The sequence below is a fragment of the Schistocerca cancellata genome, chromosome 7, assembly GCF_023864275.1.
Source record: "Schistocerca cancellata isolate TAMUIC-IGC-003103 chromosome 7, iqSchCanc2.1, whole genome shotgun sequence".
Taxonomy (NCBI): Eukaryota; Metazoa; Arthropoda; class Insecta; order Orthoptera; family Acrididae; genus Schistocerca; species Schistocerca cancellata.
In genome coordinates this window covers 195391941-195396021 of record NC_064632.1, presented here as the reverse complement: position 1 = coordinate 195396021, position 4081 = coordinate 195391941, and the positions used below count along the sequence as shown (strand labels likewise).

At 42.7% G+C, this 4081-nt stretch overlaps 1 non-coding gene across 1 annotated transcript; it reads left to right on the top strand.

The window, feature by feature from the left end:
* Window positions 1-2863: 2863 nt before the first annotated feature.
* Window positions 2864-2938, top strand: Trnas-cga (transfer RNA serine (anticodon CGA)). Its single transcript has one exon. It is a non-coding gene; the product is annotated as a tRNA-Ser (tRNA).
* The last annotated feature ends 1143 nt before the right edge of the window (window positions 2939-4081 follow it).

The window sequence follows — 4081 nt, the reverse complement described above, 5'->3', positions numbered from 1 at the left end:
TTTCCATTTCATTAAAGCTTTTGCACGCACATTTGCTAAAACGCAACCATGTATAAAATGATTAAAACCTGGAAACAGAAAAGTTCAGATCGAGTTGAAAACCGAATGGCAAACGGGACTTCAAACTAACCAAAGCTAACTAGAACCAAAAAACTGCTGCATTAAAATTACAATTGAAGACTGAAAACAAAGTTATGTTGTTGTTGTTGTGGTCTTCAGTCCTGAGACTGGTTTTATGCAGCTCTCCATGCATACAGTAAAGCTGCATGCCCCCGGGAAAAATTACGGCTGTAGTTTCCCCTTGCTTTCAGCAATTCGCAGTACCACAACAGCAAGGCCGTTTTGGTTCGAGTTACAAGACCAGATCAGTCAATCGTCCGGACTGTTGCCCCTGCAACTACTGAAAAGGCTGCTGCCCCTCTTCAGGAACCACACGTTTGTCTGGCCTCTCGACAAATACCCCTCCGTTGTGGTTGCACCTACGGTACGGCTATCTGTATAGTTGAGGCACGCAAGCCTCCCCACAAACGGCAAGGTCCTTGGTTCATGGGAGGAAGAACAAAATTATAAGACTTTTAAAATAACAGTCGGGGAATATAGTTAAGTAGAGAGCCGCCAACGCTGTGGAACAGTTACAAGAAACATACTGAGCAAACTAAACTGTAGGAAATAGCCTAAGAAAGGTTACCAAGAAATATGAAGAAACATGAAGCACGATAGAGGCCGTATACCAACGAACTACGATGCTAGAGCATAAAACAGTAACATGGATCAGCTATTACAAGACTGAACGAGAAATTTTAAATGAGGAGTGTCACGTCAAGGAATTCGTACGTGAACTACACTGGAATGTGAGGAGGACAGCTGAGGCAGCCTGTAGTCTAATGAAAGATGGTGTATTGAGTGAGAAACAAACCCCAAACTTAAGAAGATTTAATTCAAAAAATTTATGCAGAAAATTTGGTCACGTGAAACAAAAGTAAATTTGATGAGAGAGTTTATGTGGAGTCTGAGGTATAGTAGTGGATGTGTTCCAATCTACTTCAGAAGGTGATTAATAAATCGTTGTGTGAAGCACGACGGATTAAGGATTTCAGAACGAAGGAGGAAAATGCTAAAGGGAGACCAAGGGGTGGTTGGTAGGGGACCGTGGGTAGCCGCAGACTGTTTTCATGGCAGGGCAAAGTGGGCAGAAGCAAGCTTCAGCTGCAGTAGTGCAATGTAAATGCGTATAAATTACATGACTGAATCTGTTAGGTACAGTAATAACGGATCACAAGGTGGGCGGGGTTAAAATGACAGAGGAAGAGCTATCCACGGAAGACACAATGGAAAAGCAGGAAAAGAAGAAGAAAGGGCAAGAGGTCATGACGTTAACCGAAAGGAAAACTGAGTAACACGTTTGTGAAGGTGCGCACACACATCATGGACAACGTAACGATTGCTGCGACTCTACGTGTCGACATGGGAGTAGAAGTCAGAAAAGGTGGCCCTCCAATAAGACTGACGTCATGCGCATGTGCAGACCGCGTCCAGGAGAGTAGCGAAAGCCATTGTGATCTCACCCGAGTCAACACGGAACGAAATATTGAGCGGATGGAGTTAGACATACAGCAATAAATGATGCGACCTGTTAGATGCAGTCATTCCAAATCAATAAAGGAAGAGATTAGGAGATTGTTAATTAGATCATCAAATAACCCTGAAGAAATTGCAGAAGCAGCAAGCTTCGATGAAGTATGAGAGGAGGAGAGAGAGGACGTGGGATCACAAGGAATATGATGCAGAAGAGAAAGAAGTTGATACAGTGTTCTGACTAATAGAGAATTGTGATTGGTGAGAGGAGAAAGGAATTCTTAAAATACAATGAAGTGATCCGACAGAGCGTGAAAATGGACATTATTCGTAACGTGTTAAGACGTAGCTGAAGGCATGAATGAGAAGGGCTGAGTGGATTATAGAGTCAATCACGTCTCAGCAAAGGCAGCAGTGAACGTATCTAAGCAAAAATGGTTCAAATGGCTCTGAGCACTATGGGACTTAATATCTGAGGTCATCAGTCCCTTAGAATTAGAACTACTTAAACCTAACTAACCTAAGGACGTCACACACATCCATGCCTGAGGCGGGATTGGAACCTGCGACCGTAGCTCCCGTTTTCATTTCGAACCGGTGACCGAAGCAGTAGCGTGGTTCCTGACTGAAGCGCCTAGAACCACTCGGCCACAGCGGACGGCTTGAATGCTAGAGATCATTTGAAATGAACAAAGAAATACTAGCCGATGCCATAACATGGCACTACCCTAACAACCCTAATCTGAGTGCACACTTTGCCTTGCATAGGTCACTACTGATCATGGGATAAGATGCCATTTATTTCAAGAAATAGAAGGGAATATGGAGAACAACAAAGAGCAATAGAATTCACCAGCCACAGTATGACGAACCGCAAAAAGAATTTTAATGCTAGTATAAAGAAAGGTTTAGAAATTATTCGAGGTCTAAAATTTTATGTGGTACTTCTGAGGACATCACATCATAATGATCGCTGACCGCAAAGCATTGGTATACTTGCAGGAATGTGAACTGTTACACGTTTGATTGATCAAGTGGTGGCTCTTTCTGCAGCAATTTGATATCGAATTAGATACGTTAATGGGAGAAAACAACATAATATCTGATTCACTTTCAGAATTTCTATAGACTCAGAACAGTAAGATAATATACTTTGCCATGTCTCCGCAATATCCTTTCTTTCAGGAGTGCTAGTTCTGCAAGGTTCGCAGGAGAGCTTCTGTAAAGTTTGGAAGGTAGGAGACGAGGTACTGGCAGCAGTAAAGCTGTGAGTACCGGGCGTGAGTCGTGCTTCGGTAGCTCAGTTGGTAGAGCACTTGCCCGCGAAAGGCAAAGGTCCCGAGTTCGAATCTCGGTCGGGCACACAGTTTTAATCTGCCAGGAAGTTTCACATCAGCGCACACTCCGCTGCAGAGTGAAAATCTCATTCTGGAATTTGGAAGGTATATTTTCCGCTCCTGCAACACGAAACAGCTTCTTCCGTGTCTAATATTTAGCAGGAATGTATATTGAATTTTAATTTACCCAATCATCTTAATTTCTTTATTTGCTTCATGTCTTAACCCAAAGCAAGTTCTAAAGAAAAAGTTGTATGAATTTGTACTACTATTTGGTCAATGCAATTATGTATAAGTTCTGTACGACCTAAAGCGTTCGTTCTGTAGGGAATGTTTCATCCATTACAACTGCGAGCGCAATAGTGACCAGTGAAAGATACAATCTAACCTGAAATTTAGAAATTTTAATACCTACAGATTTGGCATGTCTGATTATTTGCAAACAATGAGGGACAAATTTTAAGTTCTTTAGCGAAAAATTGGTTTTACAGAGGGCCATAAATCTTCGTGGCAGTTGAAAACAACGAAGTACGAGGGAAGAGAGGCGTTGAATGGACACGTAGGATAAAGATACATGAGGAGTTGCTCTGAGCACTATGGGACTCAACATCTTAGGTCATAAGTCCCCTAGAACTTAGAACTACTTAAACCTAACTAATCTAAGGACATCACACACACCCATGCCCGAGACAGGATTCGAACCTGCGACCGTAGCAGTCCCACGGTTCCGGACTGCAGCGCCAGAACCGCACGGCCACCGCGGACGGCTACATGAGGAGTGTAGAAGATCTAAGAACGATCTAGAAAACGATAGCAGCTTGCCGAAACTTTCAGAAGAGAAATAATTCGCACAGCACAGCAAACAAAGCACTGCCGAAGAGGTAGGGAGCTGAAGGCAATAACACCACAAGTGGCATGTAACTAGAAGTAACCTCGTCAAGAGTACGCAGACATATTGTCAATTCTTCTGGCACCGTGCCAAGCTGTTTTCCGTGTTATTCCGGACAGAAGGGAGACTGTGATTTTATCCGTTCTGTGGACTATGTTGTGAACTGAGAGTGGCTACTATTGTTTGTGGATTGAACTGTGAACCATTTTCAAAAGTTAGTTTAATCAGGTAAAGGGTCAGAGCTTATAATATTTGAAAGTGATTACAAATAAAAGCGACA